Genomic DNA, 21,269 nt, shown 5'->3' on the forward strand with positions numbered 1-21,269 from the left:
AATAGGTCCCGGGAAAAGGTGTTTAAAATGGAGAGGCGGGCTCTGTGTTGCGGTTTGAAGGGCAAGGGGAAGGAAGGGCAAACACACAGCCAGTGATGGTGGCGGAATTAGAACCCTGGCTAATTCCAGGGCTGAGTGGAAGCGGTGTGGTCAGGGGCTGGAGGATCTCTGGAACTGGGTTCACCAGATGTTGGCTTAAATCAGGATTTTTTTTTAATTTTATTTATTTATTCATGAGAGACACAGACAGAGAGAGAGGCAGAGACACAGGCAGTGGGAGAAGCAGGCTCCATGCGGGGAGCCCGATGTGAGACTCGATCCCGGGACTCCAGGATGACTCCCTGGGCTGAAGGCGGCACTAAACTGCGGAGCCACCCAGGGATCCCCAGGATGTTTTTTTTTTTTTCTTTTAAGATGTATTTATTTATTTGACAGAGAAAGCATGGGTGGAAGGGGCAGAGAGAGAGGGAGAGAGAATCTCGAGCACAGAGCTGGACACGGGGCTGCGTCTCACAACCCCGAGAGCATGGCCTGAGCAGAAATCAAGACCCAGACACTCAGCCAACTGCTCCAGGTGCCCCAACCTGGAGCTTTTAAACTGCCTTCTGCAAAGTCACAGGAGTTCCCCAGGAGCACCCCCCTCGGCCCCTCGCCCTGCGCTCCTAGTTCTCTGCCCTGCTGCACCCGGACAGGCCTCTGCTTGTATCTATTGCACAGGTTGAAACCTCAGGAGTCAACACAACTGGGTCCTTGGTATGTGCCAGCCCTTGCACTAAACACTCTATAGGTGCTAAGTCCTTTAGCTTCATATCAACCCTACGAAATATTTACAATTACGATTGCTATTTTGCACTTTACAAAATGGAGGCTTAAAGCCAAGGTAAATCATCTGCCCCGAGTCGCCAGGCTAATAGGCAGCTTTGCCAGAACTGGAAATCAGACCTGTCCGTCTGCAAAACCCATTTTCTTAACCACAATGCTACATGGCCCCCCATGCTGGGTTTCCACACAAGCTTTCATTTCCAGAAAGTGTTCCATGGTTATTTTAAAAGGAACAAAATGAAAGTTTGAAAGTGACTGATTAGATGTTCTGAGATCCCTCCCAGCCCCAAATTTCCAACTTTTATGATTTATAGAAGGAAGAAAGCAGAGGCCTCGTTACAAAGGTTGATAGTGGGAGACAATAGACGAGCCCTAGGATAATAATAGCAGCTAATACCTGAGCACTTAATAGGCCCGGCGACGCTCTAAACCCTTCATACACATTAGCTCATTTAATCCTTGCACCAGTCCTCTAGTAGGTGGTATTTTTGCTATTCCCATTTCTAGACGAGGAAACAGCACAAGGTTATAACTCATCATCAAGGTCACACACATAGAAGGTAAGAGGCCAGTTTCCAGAGTCCGTGCTCCTCGCCACTGTGCTCTGTGGGGATGACTAACACTGGGGGAAAACCACGTTCCTTAATATCAGCCTTTATTTTTTAACATCACACCAATGCAAATTTATGTAAATAGACATGCAGATCAGCTGCTACCCCGGCATTGGCGCCAGCTTCCCGTCAGGGATGTTGATGCAACAAAATTTGGCCATTGTCGCTGATTTGAGCTATCATAGCGGTAGACATTTCAAGAATTCCCCACATTTCTCAGGCTTGGAAGAAATAAACGCGTACTCTATAGCTCTGTGCCTATGCGTGCTGGAATTCTGCATTTTCTCTCTAAGAGGTATTTTCCCAACCGTGGATCGTTGGTATCCATTGAAAATGAGATGACGTCTAGCACTGCCCTGTCACCGTGCTGCATTTGGGGCTTGCCGCCGGCCTCCCCCCAAGGAAAAACGTGCTTTCCCTTCTTCGAGAGGCAGCAGACGGGGTGACGGGGTTTTCTCAGGATATCCCTGGGCGTCGTTGGCCTGGCTGGTCCTTCCATGTGGCCTACCTTCCTCACCACGGACTCTTGGACTCTTCCTCCCCGAGCTGTGTTACTTTCTTAGTTGGAATGCAGGAGACCTTGTGTCTTTTTCTCTCTCTCTTACAGAAAGAAAGGGAAAGGAAACCGCATCACCTGGTCCTTTAAAAGCGGACATGCACATTCAGGTTAGAAGACCAGCAGCCTGGGGACGCCCGGGGGGCTCCGTGGGTGAGCCTGCCTCCGGCTCAGGGCGTGACCCCGGGGTCCTGGGATCGAGGCCCACATCGGGCTCCCTGCAGGGTGTCTGCTTCTCCCTCTGTCTCTGTCTCTCTGTCTCTCTCTCTCTCTCGAATAAATAAATAAAAATCTTAAAAGAAAAAAACAAAAAACACCAGTGGCCTGATAAAGGACAGAGGAAGTAGGCTTCACTGAGTAACTCCTCCACCTGCAGGGTGCCCTAGGATGACCATGCCATATATCACCCAGAGAACGACAAGGGGTGCTGTCAACACTGGCATTGGGACCACGGGGTGACCTGAGACCACGGTGGGCAGGCCGGGAGGTATGGTCACCCTTGCCGAAGAGGTGTCATTCATTGTCTCTTCTCCAAAGCCCCGAAATGTAAGGTGACTTTCTCTGTGCTGAAGCTCAGAACACAGGGACTGTGCCCAGGGTCCCCTAGCAAATGCATGACAGCGCTGATTCCAAAGCCCCGGCTCAAGGCTGACATCAGGGACGGGGACACTTGACACGCCAGGCACGTGAGAGCTGACTCTGGAGGTTGCTTTGTGTCGGGCTGTTCTCCTCCCTGCATCCCCCTCCCGGGCCGCATCCCCCTCCTGGCCACTGTCCTGGACCCACATCCCCCTCCTGGCCCCCGCATCCTTGACCCGCATCCCCTTCCCCCTCATCCTTGACCCGCATCCCCTTACCTCCCCACATCCTGGACCCGCATCCGCCTCCTGCGCCCATCTTTGACCCGCATCCCCCTCCCGGCCGCCTCCATCCTGGACCCGCATCCCCCTACCTCCCCACATCCTGGACCTGCATCCGCCTCCCGCGCCCATCCTTGACCCGCATCCCCCCCTGCCCCCCCCCATCCTGGACCTGCATCCCCTTCCCCCTCATCCTTGACCCGCATCCTCCGTCCCCCCCATCCTGGACCCACATCCTCCGTCCCCCCCATCCTGGACCCGCATCCCCTCCCCTCCATCCTGGGCCAGCATCCCCGTCCCGGCCCCCCCATCCTGGACCCCATCCCCCTCCCAGGTGGGGCGCGGTGACAGCGCTGCTCCAGCAGAGGGCAGTGTTGCCATGCCGGCCAAGGCCAAGGGCGCCGGGAGGGCCGGGCCCAGGGGCGCCGCAGCATCCCTGAACCCCTGGGCTCGGGGGTGGCCTGCAGGCCCGCGGCTCCCCGGGCTCCCCAGGCTCCCATTCCCGTAAGGCCCCCGCGGATGACCAGCTGTCCCCGCCATGTGGCTCCTGCCTGCCACCACCCAAGGCCAGGACAAGTTCAAGAGCTGTGCCAACCCGGGCAAGAAAGAGCCGGGGAAGCTTCCAGGCTGGAGCCGGGCCCTGTCGCCTTCTCCCTGTTTGCTCAGGATGACTCCAGGGCTGGGAGCACTGCTGACATCCGTGTTAACCACTTAATCTTTCATAAGAAATCCTTTCCAGGGGTAGCTGAATTCTGGATCCATGCCAGCTTAGATAATTACATTCCCCCAGAAAACAGGAGCTCTGAGGGCTGCATTCTATTTTTTTTTTTTTCCGGCAAGAGTTAGGGGTTTCAAGGATGCACGGTAGGCATTGGTGGGAGGGAGACAAAATGGTCCACAGAAAAGAAAAGACCAAGGTTTGATGAGAAAAAATAAACCTCAAAGTGTCACCCACTAACCATATATATATATTTTTTTTTTTTCTTCCCTTGGCCTCATTCAAAGAGAGATTCATTTGTAGTTTTTGTCTGTAACTAAGAATTCAATTTTTGCTCTTTTAAAAGAAACCTGATTTACAGGGGGTGTGAAACAAAGCAGAAAATGATAAGAGGAGGGAAAAAAATAACAATTCAAATGGAAAAAGGAGAAAGAAAAAAAAAAACCTTTTAACAATTTCTCTCATCTAAAGTGGATGGGACCACGTGTTTATATTAAGTTCAGCATTTTGTCAGGAGGGGATGAAAATGCCCTGTGATCCTCAAACTAAGAATTGCTGGTGATTTTAAACCCTCCTGCTGGCTTAGATCTTAATCAACCAGAAAACCTCAAAATGACAAACAAACAAAAGACAGCTTTGCTCTCTGAGGTTCATTAGCTCAGGCCAAGGTTGAGAAGACGCGCTGGAAGCAGGCGGGCTCCAGAAGTCACTTTGTGGGCAATTCTCGCCCCCCCCATGCCCACCGCCAGGCCTCCTCTCCGACACCCAGGTCTTCCTCCACTGCTCCCTGGGCTCCTACTCCCCGGGGTCGGAGTGGGTGTGGGAGTGGGAGTGGGTGGCAGGGAGAGGACGGGGGCTGACGGCCGGTGGGGCGTCGGGGGCTCTTGGGGCTGCTGCCTCCTCGGAGCCCACATCCACGCCTCTGCTTCCCGGACGTTGGCAGCATCACAAGGACCCAGGACCCAGGACACAGGACTCAGGACACAAGGACCGAGGACGCAGGACTGACGGCCAAGGATCCAGGACCCAGGATTGAGGACCCAGGACCCAAGACCCAGGACCCAGGACTCAGGACCCAGGACCCAGGACTCAAGACTCAGGACCCAGGACCCAGGACCGAGGACACAGAACACAGGACCGAGGACCCAGGACCCAGGACTCAGGACCAAGGACCAAGGACCAAGGACCAAGGACCCAGGATTGAGGACCCAGGACCCAGAGCCCAGGACTCAGGACCCAGGACCAAGGACCCAGGACTCAGGACCAAAGACCAAGGACCCAGGACCGAGGGCCCAGGACCAACAACCGAGGACCGAGGACCGAGGACTCAGGACCCAGGACCAAGGACCGAGGATCCAGGGCCGCAGAGTGTGATCCGGGCCCCACACCCTCATCCCCCTTCGCAGCGCCCACCTCTTCCTCGGCTCCCTCCTCCCCGGAGCCCCGGGCGCCCCCCCACCGCCCCCTTCCCTCTCTGCCTTCCTCCCCGCCCCACTCCCACGCCCACGTGCCCTCCCCCACAGTCTTGCACACTCACATACACTCTCACACACACTCAGAGGCTCACATTCTGGCACACTCATGCACGCCCACTCAGACTCTCACGCTGCCTCCCTCATGCATCCTCACACGCTCACCCTCACACTCATACACACACTCACACGTACTCTCAGCTGCTTCCCATATACACTCACACACCCATACACACTCACACATACTCTCCGTTCCCCAGATAGTCACACAATCATACACACACACTCATACACACACTTTCACACGTGCTGTCTCCTACTCTTACACTCACAGTCACAGTCTTTCACACACACCCTCCTGCTCGCACCCACTCACACCCACACTCTCACATACCCTCACACCTGCCCTCTTTCACACACACTCCTACTCTCTCACATCCTCACAGTCACCCTCACTCTGACCCACCCTCACACACACTCATACACTCTCATACACTCTCTCTTTCACACACACACACACACCCCTCCTCCTTTTTCATGGCTCCAGGTCTGGCTGTCAGTATCTTCCCCTAATACCTTCTTAGCTCTTCTGCAGCCTCTCTGTGCATGACCGCCAAAGAAAACCTCCTGAAGTCCATTCCTGATGGTATGATTCCTCTCCCAAATCCTCCGGCAGCTCACTACCACCTACAGGATAAAGTCCTAAATCTTAGCTTGGCATTCAAGGTCCCTCATGGGCTGGCTCTCCTGTCTGGCAGGCCTCTGTTAGCGTCCCATGTGTCTTGGGTCCCTGTGCTCCACTGTACAGAGCGCCTTTGTCCCCCTCAGCAGACCCAGTGTACTTTATCAACTCATGGTTCCCCCGACCTAGCAGACCCTGTCCGCATCCTGTCTACTCATCCTGCTTCAGCTTAAAGACCACCTCCTGGAGAATGATACTCTTCTCACCCCCCATATCTCTGCCCCAAATGGAAGTAAATCTTCCCTGCTTGTGACCTTCCACAATGCTTTACTTGCAACCCATATCTTTTAATTGATCTAATATCTATGATATTATATTTTTTTGTATTTATGGGTCTTTGTTTTGTTTTGCGTGAATATATTTTTTTTATGCTCCTGGGTTTTTTTGTTTTGTTTTGTTTTGCTTTTTTTGTCCCCTCTCTCTCTTAAGTGCACATTCCATGAAGATGGGGAATCATCTTCATTCCACACATGGCTTAATTCAGTGCCTTTCATATGGCAAGTCTTAAATGGCAATTTGTTGAACAGATTAATGAATACTTTTAAGAACCCATAAATGACGGAGTTGAATCCAACTTGCATGGATGCGTGAATAAGTGACTTTGTGCATGGATGAATTAATGAATTTGTGTACTTATGCATTCAAAAATACTATAGGAGCCTACTATGCAAACTAGTCCAAAAACAGATGAATGCTTACATGCATAAATGAGTAAGAATATGCATGCATGAATTTGAATGAATGACTGGGAGGCTGGATTCCTGGTTCTTGGGTTTGTCTCTCACAGAAAAGTTGACAAAGTTTCTTTCACATATGGTTGTATTGTACTTTCACCAAAATTTCTGGAGTACAAGCTGATTTTCACTAATTAAAAACCTTACCCATTTTCATAGCTTTAGCCAAACAAACCCACCGTCTTTCTATTTTGGCTCTTTAGGTGAGGTTGGCCCACACTTCACCATACCACTGATATCGTGCATAAACAATAAAATCAATTTCTGGCATTTTCTCAAAACTTCTCTTTCCGCATCTTGACTGGGCTTCCTATTCAACTCTCGGATCATCATTCTTTTTGGATTCTAGCACCCACTAGTTTCTATTGAGTATGGTCTCCAAAGACCACCCCATGCCAAGGCATCCAATGAGAGGATAATAGTCTGATCATATTTGTACTCAAGTGGTTTGGCTGTTTCTCTCAGAAGGCAGTAAATGATCCATTCTTAAGTGTTCCCAGAAGGATGGCATCTTTACCTCTCTGTATCACACAGCGGCCAAATCTATGGGTTTTACTTTAATCCACAATGGAGATTATCTGCACTCTAAGTTCTTGTTAGAGGATTTTATTGTGAATCGAATGAGAGCCAGCACTTTTCAGAAGCTCGTTTACGATATCTGATGTTTGATAGAGAAAGTCTAATAGACATGCTAACTATCCATTCATCTCTAGTCTCTACTGGAAAGGAAATACCTGAGTCACATTATCTCAGCCCATGGCAGAAATGCTTTCCCTGAGTTACGACTTAATATTTTGCTCTTTGCTTTTACGGAGGGTCGATAGGAAAACTGCCCAGAAGAAAAAAGCATGTCTGTATTTTTCCGAAACTGTGATTGAAGATTGGATCCACTATTTAACTCGATGGACTCCAAAGTCTCTATTTATATTATAGAAGGAGTCCTAAAACTAAATAATGGGTCATACCTTGAAGCTAAGTAAGGAGCATGTGGGCTGTGTTCCTCCATGATGTACATGCCCCAATGAAAGGATATGACATAGTCAGTGATTGATGTGGGCCATAGCTGACACGAAAAATACCACAGCATGAGATTTAGGACATGAGACCAGGCTTTGGTCACAAGGTATTTATTGGACAGAATGGGAACTCAGAGGCCACAGATGTTTATTTCCCTATTTCCCTGGCTTATCGCCAGGTATCAAGGGTGGGAGTCCAGAGAGCATTCTAGAACAGAGGTCACACAATTCTTGCCTGTAGGCGGCTCCCTGTTTTATAAATAGACACAGGAGAACATTGCCAGAACACAGCTACATTCATGTGTTTATGCATCGTCTATGGCTGTTTTCATGCTGTAGCAACAGAGATGGAGTAGTTGCTACAGAGACTTGATGGGCCACAAAGCCTGAAATATTTACTATTTGATCCTAAAGATAAAGGCATTGAGATGGAGTCAAAGTACATGAGTAAGTATGCAAAGTTTGTACATATTTTAAAGTTCCTGCACCATCTGAGGTGCAGTATCCTCAACTGTAGAGCGGGATTACTCATTCTGTATGTATTATAGTTTTGGCAGGACTTCCTTAGAAAATGTGATTGTAAATAGGCAGCTTGGTAGCTAGTTCTGTGTGAAGCTTGAGGAGGACAGGACGACATTTACACGGACACAGACATGATCTTCCAAACAAAAGTCAGTGCTTCACTTTCTCTCCAGGACAGCCACTCTCAGAAGAATTCTCTTCCAAAGCCATGGCCTACAGAAAGACCATTTTCTGGCCAGGAAGGGCAATTGAACACGCTGTCAAGTCCTTCTTACTGCAAAAGAACTAGGCTGAGATAATCTCAGGTGGAAGAGCACGATGCATTTCTTCCAGGGCCTCATATGTCAGGTATGATTTTAATTTCAGATAACGTCCAAAGTAGATAAGAAGCCCATTGGTAGTATGAGCAGATCTCCTGGTGCTGCCGGTGTCTATGGTAACACCATCCCCCTTCCACACCACTGCTCTAAGCTAGGGGAGACCTCACTGAGATGAGGATGTACTCAACCTTGCTTCCTGGCCCTCCTCTCTCATTGCTTCCTAAAGCTGGGTTCACCAATGGGGATTACCACTTGAGACTGAAGTTTGCTCCAGTGCCTGAGTTAAGCTGCTTCTCATATCTCTTCATCCCCAATATCTAATATCGGTATGTCCAATGCACTCAGAGCATTCAAACAGACCTGCTCCATCCAACAACACAAATGTAGAGGACAAAACCACACCATATGGCACATTGCAGACATTCAGTAAATTCAATTCAAATTGAACTGAACAAAATTGGGTTTGAGTCTTGCTGGGGCCGATGATGATTATGATGATGATGATAGCAGGAGTATGGTGGTAGTAGGATGATGGCAGCTACAATTAAGGGATCAGAGTGACGTTTTGCAAATTTGAAATGTATTATACCAAGAACTGGATAAATGCTCAAAGTCTGGCCTGCTGCTCACACAACCTGGTGACACTCAACTGAGGTGACTATGTACATAAGGAAAATATCCATATGGGAGACAAAGTTCTTCTTTATTAAAAAAAAAAAGATTTATTTATTTATTTGAGAGAGAGCAAGTTGGGGGAGGGGCCTAGGGAGAGGGAGAGAGTCTCAAACAGACTCCCCAGTGAGCACAGAGCCCCATACAGAGCTTGATCCCACAACCCATGATATCATGACCTGAGCCAAAACCAAGAGTTCAACATCAAACCTACTGAACCATCCAGGTGCCCCATAGCTCTTCTTTATTAACAGCTGAACCAGTACGCCACACCTCCCAATGATGAACTCTGGTAAAAGCCTACTTGCAGCCGGAGGCTTAAAAATCTAATCTGTTCCATTTAACTCCTTTCCTTAACTTTGAGGTGGCTGAGTCTGCAGAGGAAGTTATGGCACAAGATATTCACTCAGCTATTGGCATGCATGAAGTAGGGTAGACATACCGACTTGGCTTGTATTTCTCCAAGGAGGCAAAAGATGCCCGGATGTGCTTATTCCTCAGGAGCAGGTCGAGTCCTGGACATGAACATAGCGGGTTCAATGTCCTGGAGGTGACCATGCAGATTGGCTATTAAAGGAGCTGGCCGAAATAAGAGCAGAGGAGGCTTGGTTTTCCTCGCCCTATGATTTACCATGCTAGAATATTTTGCTAAGCATTTACAAACATGTTTTTTCCCCTTTAACTTTTACAAAAATCCTGGGAGATAAATCAAATCATTTTGCAGGTGAGGAAATAGGTTCAGAGTGATCAAGTGATATGCCTGAGGCCACTCCCTTAATAAATGATTGAGCTAGGTCTCAAACTCAAATCTGTCTGGTTCCAAAGCCCATACCCTTTCCACTACACCTTTACTACTCACAATGTGATCCATGGACCAGCTATTCAGCATCACCTGGAAGCCTAGAAGCATTTCAGGAGCAGAGGTGTCTCAGGCCCACTCCAGACCTACTGAATCTGAATCTGCAATTTGACAAAATCTCCAGGTGATTTGTATATGTGGTGAAGCTGGAAGAGCACCATGCTATACAACACTGGCTAGCTTCTGCCATTATTCCCTTTTTCCAGAAAACAAGACCATTTATTGTGGTCATACCATGCATAGGAGGCTGACTGGGATGTGGGTAACTGGACTTAATGGGGCCTATTGAGTGGAAAACCTAAGACCTGTTTCCAGAGGACCCTGGGCACTTTGTATTGATTGGTCTGCTCCCCTTACTGGATACAATGTCTCAGCTGCTACCCCATCTTTACTTCCTTGCATTCGATCTGAGGTCATGAAATCCCAGCAGATGTTAGGCAGATTTTGTCTAAACATCTCTATGTGTGGCCACCCCAGACCCTCAGAGGAGAAAGAACCTGTTATATTTCCCCTGAGAAAAAAGAATACACAGATATGTCTGTAGAACCCTGATGAAATGAAGTCCCATGATAACCTAAAAAACGAGTTTGTTGTGAATTTATAGTTACTTATTTTCCTTTTTCACTTTTGATATAGTTTTGTTATTTCTCAGTGTAATTTCCTATGGCAGATTAAGATCCATAATGTTCCAAGATACTGTGATTCATGCATAAGAGAGATTTGAAATGAAAGATACATTTGTTGACACTTACAGCTCAGGCACTTGATAAATATTCTCTCACTATAGCCTCAAAACAACACTCTGAGGATAGAGGAATTATCTCTACTTTAGAGATGAAGACAATAGGTTCAGTCTCTGGTCCTACCATCAAAATTTTCTCACAATGCATCTGTTTGAGTTGGGTGATAGGTAACATAGTAGGGGTAAAGGATGCCTAGATAGAAATGAATAAGACAAAAGGTCCTAAATCAACTATCTTATTTAAATATTTTGGGTTGGGGAAATTAATACATTTAACTGGTAGGTATTTCGTTTTTGGTTTTGTTTTGTTTTAAAGAATCATGCACATGTTAAAGAGTAGAAAGCAAATCTTGAAATTTTGAGTGAATTTATGACAAACAGAAGATTTGGATAACTCTTCAAGTATGTCCTGAAACCCTGGGGATAGGCTTTTCATCTGTCTGCTGTTAGCAATAACAGCAGCAGCAGAAGTAGCAGGAGGAATAGTGTAGTGGTAATAGCCTCAAAGCTACTATATTATCTATCAATGAATAACAAATGATCCCCAAATTTATAGGCTCAAAAAAATCACACATTTATTATTTCAGTTTCTGGGGGTCAGGAATCAGGACATGGCTTGATAGGTTCTTTGCTTCTTGTTCCTACATCCTGTGATGACACTCTTGACTGGGGCCGTAGTCTCATTTGAAGGCCTGATTGGGGGCAGCCCCGGTGGCCCAGTGGGTTGGCACCGCCTTCAGGCCGGGGTGTGATCCTGGAGACCCTGGAGACCTGGGATCGAGTCCCACGTCGGGCTCCCTGCATGGAGCCTGCTTTTCTCCTTCTTTCTCTGCCTGTATCTCTGCCTCTCTCTCTCTCTCTCTCTCTCTCTCTGTGTCTGTCATGAATAAATAAATAAAATCTTTAAAAAAAAATGAAGGCCTGATTAGGGAAAGATCCCTTTGCAAGATCACTCAGTGTTTGTTGGTAGGATTCAATTTTTTATAGGATGTTGAATTGAAGGCCTCAGTTTCTTGCTGGCTATTGGCCTGAGGCCACCCTCAGTTCCTTGTTGCAGGAACCTCTCCAACATGGTAGCTGGCTTCATCAACATGTGTAAGATGAGGAGGCAATAGAGAGAGCCCGAAGATAGAAATCACAGCCTTTCATAATCTACCCATAGCGGTGACATTCCATTATATTTGCTGTATTCTATTTTCTAGAAGTGATTCACTAAGGAAGGGGATTACATAAGGACTTGAGTGCCAGGAAGCAAGAATCATTTGAAAGATACCCATCATAACTATTACTCACTGAGGGTCTTTGATGTGTCTGGAATTCTGCTAAGCTCTTAATTTACATAATCTTATTTAATATTCACCACTTTTAGTTGAAGTGTGGATTGTAACACTCATACCCATTTTACAAAGGGGAAAGCTGAGAAATCTGTTGGCTAAGCAACTTGCCCAGGGTGACATAGTGTCAGTGTCAAGACAAAAATCACGATTTGTGTGATACTAAAGCCCACATTCTGTGATGAACTCTTTAAAAATGTTATTGTCTCTCATAGGGTTTTTGTAGGGAGCAAGGGCCAGAGGCTCCTTTTCCAGCCAAGTCCTTGGAACTTAGAGGTCTAACACATCCAGAGGGCTCAATCCAGGGACATAGATACTTATTAGAGAAACAATTTAGGAAGCAAATAAAGTAGGCATTTATTTACATGAATTACTGTCCATAGGAACATCTGGTGTTGGCTGAAGCACAAGAGAAGAGACTCTGGGGAGGAAGAGAGGGATCAGAAAAATGGCAATGAATGGAATGGTCACTGACTCATCCTCCCTTGGTGGACTTTGTTCGAACATCTCTGAGATAGGGATTAGGACCAAAAAACTAAAGAAATAGTTCTTGAGCAAGATTTAAAAAGTCACTGAACATAAGCGGAACCAATTTGGGAGCCATGAGTCAAGGAGTAGCACAAAATTGGTATATTTTAAGAATGAGGTGTTTTAAAAAAAAATTCTGTTTATTTATTTATGAGAGAGAGAGAGCCCAAGTGAGGAAGGACAGAGGGAGAGGGAGAGGCGGACTCCCCACTGAGCAGGGAGCCTGTCATGGAGCTCCATCCCAGGACCCTGGGATCATAATCTGAGCCAAAGGCAGACACTTAACCACAGCAGATGATTAACCAACTGAGCCATTCAGGTGCCACAGGATGAGGCTTGATTGTAAGGGACACATAGCTCAATCATAATTGCCAGCAGGTTGGTAGAAGTAGGGTGGACTTCAGCTTGGTTTGATTCACTGGCTCTATCATGTCACCAAGGCCCTGATTTCTTCCTGTTAATTTGATCTACCTTCTACAGTGTTAATTTTATCCTAAATCTGGCCCCACATCTATTTTTTTTAAAGATCTATTTATTTATTTGAGGTGTAGGGAGGGGCAGAGGGAGAGAAAGAATCCTGAAGCACACTTCCCACTTAGCAGGGAGCCCCAATGCGAGGCTCAATCCCAGGACCCCAAGATCACAATTTGAGCTGAAATCAAGAGCCAGCTGCTTAGCCAACTGCGTCATTCAGGCACCCCACACTGGCCCCATTTCTTAATCATAAACTGACTATTGGAGTGGCCACAGCTACATACCTCTTTGACCATATCTAGAGACTGTCTCTGAGAAGTACAGGCAGCCTTGTCCAGAAACACTCTACAAACTGCTCCTTACCTCTTACTGATCTGAGTTTTGTTACATGTTAATATAATAACTTTGGCCTCAGTGTGAGATCACGGTGGTTAGCTAGAATGAGATATTTATTGGTTCCTTAGATCCAGAGGCATTAAAAAGCCCCTTTTTGGGCAGCCCAGATGGCTCAGCGGTTCAGCACCGCCTTCAGTCCAGGGCATGACCCTGGAGTCCTGGGATCGAGTCCCACGTTGGGCTCCCTATATGGAGCCTGCTTCTCCCTCTGCCTGTGTCTCTGCCTCTCTCTCTCTCTCTCTCATGAATAAATAAATAAAATCTTTTTTAAAAAAGCCCCTTTTTCGGGGCACATGGGTGGCTCAGTCAGTTAAATATCAAACTCTTGATTTCAGCTCAGGTCATGATCTCAGGGTTGTGGGATCAAGCCCCATATGGAGCTCTGAGCTCAGTGGGAAATCTTCTTGAGATTCTCTCCTTCTCCCTCTGCTTCCCACCCCTACTCTCTTTTTTTCTCTCTCTCAAATAAAAAAAATTTTTTAAAAAGATTTATTTATGAGAGACAGAGAGAGAGAGAAAGGCAGAGACACAGGCAGAGGGAGAAGCAGGCTCCCCACAAAGAACCTGATGTGGGACTATATCCCAGACCCCGGGATCACGCCCTGAGCAGAAGGCAGATGCTCAACTACTGAGCCATCCAGGCATCCCAATAAATAAATCTTTTTAAAAAGTCCCTTTTCAACCTAATTTGGTTATGTCATCTGTTTTTATTGTGGGGTTTGATTGATTCTAACTTTGATTGAACATCAACTCCCTGAGAATGAAAGTACACTTATCTGCAAATTTTTATCCTCAGACCATATCTGGACACACAAAAAATTCAAAGACAGAAAGATTTTTTGAAAAGAACACAGAATATGGTATCAAGCCATATTCTTGTTTTAGCCATTCGTCATTAAGTGATCTTGGGTATTCTTTGACTCATTCAGCTAATGTTAATGATCTTATCTGGGGCTGTGTGCCGTGGGCTAGCTCCATAGGACTAAGCACGTATTAAAAACTCAATGAATATGTCAGTTGAATGCATTAATGTCTTTTGATAATATAAAGATCAAGTCATACAAATATCACTGATCAAAATATCCCCTAAATAGTACAAGGTGCAATTCCAAAATTCCAAGCCAACATTTTCCCTTCTCCTATGTCTATACTTATTAAAGCCTCAATCTCCAACAGTGGCTATAAGGCTGTGGAGTCCACATCAAGTGAAAATCTTCTTAATTGCAAATTGATTGAATTAATCCAAATGATAGCAGAAAAACATGGAAAGGAAGGACATCCTTGAGAAAAAAAATCTAAATAGAATGCACAGAGTAAAGCAGAATGGTTAAAGCGAAGTTACAAAGTGCATTTGAATGCCCATGAAATCAGGGAAAGTCAATGCCCTGTGCCGCTGATGGGAAGGGCCATTATACATTATGGGTTGATTGTATATACATGGAAGGCTGCGTTATTTCAAATTAATCAAGAGAAATATAGGACACTAGACACTAGCACATTTTAAAAGGCACTATATTCAGAGAGCATCCATCAAAAACAAAACCACTGCACTGTCATAAAGCATGCCTCATTACAACGAAGAGTGTGATGACAGTATGATCTTATGGCAGGAAATGACCGCTGTTGATATCAGCATAGTTCAGGCCACTTCACAGCCACAACATGGTGTGGGTTTTCATGGACAATAACCATGACATCACAGAAGTCTAAGTGGCAGTGATTTTTTTTTTTCCAGATAGGTTTGGCTGATAGCAGTATTTAAGCACTAACTTGCAATTATGCAAATATATGTATATTACATGTTAATTTAAAAAGCAATTTTAAGAGAACCAAATTTCAGAAATACAGTTGCTCCAAAGAGTGCAAGTTTTCTTGTTTGTCCTCTTTCCTTCTCACTCCTACTTATTACTTCTTTAAGTCTATGGGGATGGGCTTCTTAATTTGGAACTCTATATGGATTTAGGGGGGTCAAGAAACACCCTGAAATTTCATCCAGTTTTATACATGGGAGAAAAAGCTTTTTTTTTTTGAGAGAGTATCTCATACTCACAAAGGGTTGTGTAAAATATCTATTCCCCCACCATGCCAATGTTAAGAATTATTACATTAATTGGAAGAAACAATGTACTGTGAAAAGAGTCATAGGTTTTTGAGAGTAAGAGGGATTTAAACTCTAGCTCTATAAATTTCTTGAACAAATTAGTAAATATCTCTGCTCCTTAGACTCCTTATTGCCCTCTAAGGTCATTATTTAAATCAGTTAATCAAATAAGCTAAATAAATATTTAGAGCATCTAATTCAATATGTATATGAATGTAGGAGGTATTCAGAAAGTGAAAGCTGACATTATTATTATGATTTTTCTTTTCTTTCTTTTTATTTCTTTTTATGTTTTTTTGTTTGTTTTTCAGAGTGGTAACCAATGGGATCTCTGAGTTTTGTATTTAATGGAGTCAGGAGTGACCAACCCAAGTCAACCAAATGGGCACATTTCTCACATGAAATTATTGGAGAGTTAGACTCACATCAGTTTACCCTATATGTGCTTAAGTAATTTAGCATATAAATGCTAGCTGTAAATTAGTAATTTATGGCATATATTTAGGAAGATAGCATCAGGTATTTTTCCATGTGCCAAGAGGTATCTGGAGACCGGCCCATGAACTCCATCTCGGATCCTTCTAAATCAGTAGGTAGAAAACACTTCGGTGTTCTGCAAGTGCATTATGTGGCCTTGAACAAATCATTTAACTTTCCTGGGCCTAGTTTCTCCATTCATAGCATGAAAAGTCTTAATGCCTATTGCTCCAGCTACCACACGCTTTTCCTTCTCTCACGGCTTTGTTATACCTTTTCTGAGGAAACTCTTTGGATCAAGTCTGCAAGGCGAATCGTTCTATTACTCAGTGTGTCTCAGCTCTTATGTGCAGAATTTGTAAGTGGGTAGCTTCAACGGGAGCTTTCTTATTTCTATACGAGTGTCTGAGTGACTCAGCTATGTATACTCTTTTGACCTGAGAGAAACTCATGCTTGGGATTTTCACCAGAACTTATTAAGTCTCATTTACATATGATTACCAGCAGCAAGAGACCAGGCCATGTCCCCTGACTGCCCTTCAAAAGGCTCTGTGTACCAACGACACTGCTCTTTTTTTATCTAGATACCCATCCACCTGGCCACCCACCACCCACCTTTGGCGATTTCTATAATTCTCTCCTGTTTGGCTTATTTGTTGAAAAGGCTTTCAGTTTCCCATCTCTCTATTTAGCCATATAACTTAACCTAAACCGTTTTTGACAATGAAAAACAAGACTGGGTTTATTAAAAAAAAAATCTTCTTTGATCTTTAATCATGGCTGAAGATAATTCAATCTGGTCTTCATTATCACGGTGGTTTCTAAGCAGCAGCTGCAGCTCCTGACTCAGATAAATGCTTGCCCTGTATTAGTACAATAAAACCAATGCCACAGAATGATATTTTTTTCTCCTTTTCTTGATATCATCACAGAGAATTAATGTCCCCCCCTTTTTTTTCATTACTGCTTCATTGTATGAAATATGGACTAAATCAAACCTCTGGTCAGATAGTTTCTTCTATGATATTGAAGGAGGTGTGGGGGACTCAACCACTGAAATCAACGGGTGAAAACTACAGTGTGGAACAATCAGTGGAGAATGTCTGATGTGTGTTCACAAAGAGAGGAGACAGATGTTCTCCATTTAAAGTTTCCTCCTTAATCTAAGCTGTTCTATGTCCTCTGTTTTGGTCAATGGCATTTATCTCCTCACTAATATGGAGGTCCAAACTCCATCTTTTTTTTTTTTTTAATTTTTATTTATTTATGATAGTCACACACAGAGAGAGAGAGAGAGGCAGAGACACAGGCAGAGGGAGAAGCAGGCTCCATGCACCGGGAGCCCGACATGGGATTCGATCCCGGGTCTCCAGGATTGCGCCCTGGGCCAAAGGCAGGCGCCAAACCGCTGCGCCACCCAGGGATCCCCCAAACTCCATCTTAATAATGGTTAAATGTTAGAGCACTATCAAATAATGTTTGGCTAGGAGACAGATGGAATACCTGAATCCTACCTGACTCCATCTATTCCTTTTCCTTGCAAGAATTCCCAAGGGCAATGAACACATAAACAATGACAGCAAGTCGGAAATCAAACTTTCACTTTCTTTCCGGCAAGGCCTGTGCCAGAAACCTAAATCTGATCTCTTCGTTAAACTGGACCAGGATGGGATGGGGGAGGAGAAAAGGAGATTATTTCTCTCATAATGTACAAATCTAAACCTTACCTTGAGTCTAGTAATTTTTAATCTTGAGTGTATATTGGAATCACCTGGGTAGCTTTTACTACCTGGGTCCTACCCCCAAAGATTTTTACTTAATGGGTCTAGGATGCAGCCTAGAGAATGAGGAGGTTTAAGAGTTCCCTAGGTGATTCTAGTATGCAGCCCAGGTTGAGAGTCCTGTTCTCTGGCCATCAGACACTGAAGGGACGATTTCCTAGAGCAGTATTTCTCCAACGTGAATGTGCATAGGAATCCCTTAACATCTTGTCAAAATGCAGACTCTGAGTTAGTAGCCTGGAATGGGATCCAAGAATCTACATTTCTACAAGCTCCCTGTCCCTGCTGCAGCGGGTTCACAGACTGCATTTTGAGTACCAAGGTCCTAGGGTTCCTGACAGGAGAGAGAAGGGGAAGTTGCAAGCTTGATCTGTTAACTTATTGATCTGGGCTGCAATGAACAAAAAGAATGGACTGCATGACAGTTTTGAGCATAACCCAGTGGCCCTGCCCTGGGGTATATTCTCTCTATCTCTGTCCTAGAGTCTCAGCTAAAGAGATTAGTCACTCTTTCTTTAAAGCAGAGTGGGGTAGGGAGAGGAATCCCTTCCCAACAGTGTTTGCAGTAAGAAGATGGATTTGAGATTTACTCCTTGTTCCTTTTTGAATCAATCCATTGCCAACTTCTGCTTTCCTTCTCTGAAAATATTTCCCATTTTCTTCTCTTCATTCCAGCTATAACGATTTCATTTTGGTATCTAACCATCTAGAGTTATCTCTCTGCCTCTAGTTTCTTTGCTGCCAAAATTTTCTGCATGCCCTTGTTAGATTAATCTTATCGGGGGATGATTCATTTATTTACATAATCTATGCCCAATAAAATCTAAATTTTAGCCTGTCATATAAGTACAGTTCACTGGACCCCCAAATAGACCATATTTGGGGGTCCAATCCTGCCACATTTGCCATTTTCCGAATATATTATACATGATACATTTTCCGAATATATTATACATGATATATCATTCATTCCTTCACTCACATGTGTATTCATTCATTCTTCCATCCATTCATCATTCATTTATCCATTCAAGATGGCATTAGACATGCAAACAAAGAATTGTGACACAGTGTGATATGATCTGAGAGTATCAGGAAAGGCTCATAGAGGAGGTAATGTTTGATCTCAGTCTTCCAGGAGAATGGCTTTTAACGTGGATAAATCAATTTTCAGTCCAAGAGACAGTAAATGCAAGCTTATAGAGGCATGAAACAGAGGTCATCATGTTCAAAAGGTACAAATATTTTGTATTGTAGTTTTAGGAGGCTAGAGTGTACAGGAAAATATAGTGAATGGAGTAAAAACTCAGGCAAAGAGACTAGAGCTCCAAGATATGTTTTAGGCAGCAGGGAATCTAGAAAGATTTTATGCTTGTAGAGTTATATTAAGATATATGCTTGTTCACCTTTTGGCATTTGCCTTTGTTGTTCCTTCTCCCTAGAATATTCTTTTTCCTCCATTTTCCCTGTGAAGGTTTACTCACTTGTGCTTGAGTTGAAATAACCTCTCCCCACCAGAGAGAATCCATCTTTCTTTCTGTACTCTGAATTCATGTTATTCAGGTGACATGTGTCTCTTTGCCTAGATTTTAACATATTTTGACAGCAAATATTATGCTTTATTAATCTTTGAATCTCTTTACCATTCAACACCTAGGCTTTCTTCTGGCACATGTTAGCTGTTCAATAAACAGTTGTTGAATTAAATTAAACAGGATAGGAAAAGCCATGCCATCAATTACAGCTTTAAGCATCACCATCTCCACTCTTCTTATATTTGACTTGAGTGTTGATCAAAGACTATTTACTGACAAAACCATGTATTCACTCCAATACTGTCTCCACAGAGACTTTGCTCAAAAGCAAAGGGTTGGGAGTTAAAAGGCCTCTTGCAACACAACCAAATTGATGGCTCAATTTCTTCTGTCAGGGCTTCAAGTCCAGATGCTGAGTACCAGCACAAAGCACAGCTGGATCTTCTTATGTCAGGTTGAGATGAAGAAGTATGAGGATAGAAATGGCAGCAGCCATTCCACTTGCCTTTGCTACTAACTCTTCAGGAAACAACAGCTATCTATCAGGTTATTCATTAAAACCAAGTGTACAGAGCATAATAATAGTAGCTATCATTTCTAGTGGGCTTAAAATTTAGATACTGTGGTAAGCATGTCCTGTGAAATGTTGCATATGATATTCACAATAACCCTGCAAAGCAGACATTATCCATTCCTTTTTTTTTTTTTTTTTTTTTAGATGAGGAGACTGAGGCAGGGAATGGCTAAATAGCAGGCCAGAGGTGACATAGCACTGGTGAGTGTTAGAATTAACAATTGAGCCCTGTCTGATTCCTCAGCCCGGGTACTTAACAATCCTATCATAGTATCTCAAGGAATTAAAAAGGATGGCCTGAGAGTTGGGGAAGGTCTATATAGGTGCAGGGTGGACATGAAGAGCTTCATGCCAACCAGGAGTCTTTAGATCTATGCCCCTATTGTCATCAGCTTCCATTGATGCAATAGCAGCGGGACACATAGGAGCATTTCAAAATGTTCCTATTGATTGGAAGTGAATAATTATTACCTTCTCTATATTACAGATTCACTATCAGAAAGTAATAGCAGAAATGCTAAGCAAGATTAATAGCTGCGTTTCATTATTTTTAATGCAAACTATTGATTTTAAAGTGGTGTAAGGTATGGCAGTTTATTACAATAAAACAATAAAATAGACTATATGAAATAATTGAGAATAATCTTTTCCCTTTTTGCTGCGGCTAAGGAACATAATGTGCTGTGCATGTGAAGGCATTTATGGCAAGCTCTATCCAGTGATGGCAGCTTAAGCACTCTATAAAGAAGCACTTTGGAATCAGAGTATTATAAATAATCGACAATAAAGCTGGTAAATGGGCCTTTAATTTGATTCCATTATGTCACAGGATCACAAGGACCAAGGGGGCCCAGCATCAAAAACACTAACTGCTGAGCAGCACACAAAGGTAAGCACATCTGATGGCATCAAGATGGCCTTTCCACCTGAGGAATTTCCAGGAAAAAGCTTGGTCCTTGGCAGTTAGGTGTGGGCTAATATTTCACCTATGAGCCAAGCCAATGCATCCATGGTCAACACCACCACCACTCCCAACACAAAGGGTCTTCTAACAGTCTTCCTCACTGGGCATCTTTTCTCCAAGTATCCCCTCTACTTCCACTCACTTTAGCTATTTTCACAGTTAATAAATAGCAGATGCATTCAGAAGCAATTTCCCTCTGGAGTCATTCTGTTGATTGGGGTTGTAGAGGCTGCCAAAATAATGTATGGCTTCATTGCCAGAAGTAGACCATAAAAGATGAAGGAGGTGATAGGCCAACTGTATATGTTGTGTAATCAGACCACACCTGGAACAGTGAATACAGGTCTACACCAATTATAAAAGTAGATTAACATTGGACACACTGAGTAGAGATAGAGATGGGAAGATGAAGGTGAAATCGTGGCAAAGAAGAATGGCAGTTGGAACTTTGGCTGTTGA

This window comes from Canis lupus, chromosome 11 (assembly GCF_003254725.2).
Source record: "Canis lupus dingo isolate Sandy chromosome 11, ASM325472v2, whole genome shotgun sequence".
NCBI lineage: Eukaryota > Metazoa > Chordata > Mammalia > Carnivora > Canidae > Canis > Canis lupus.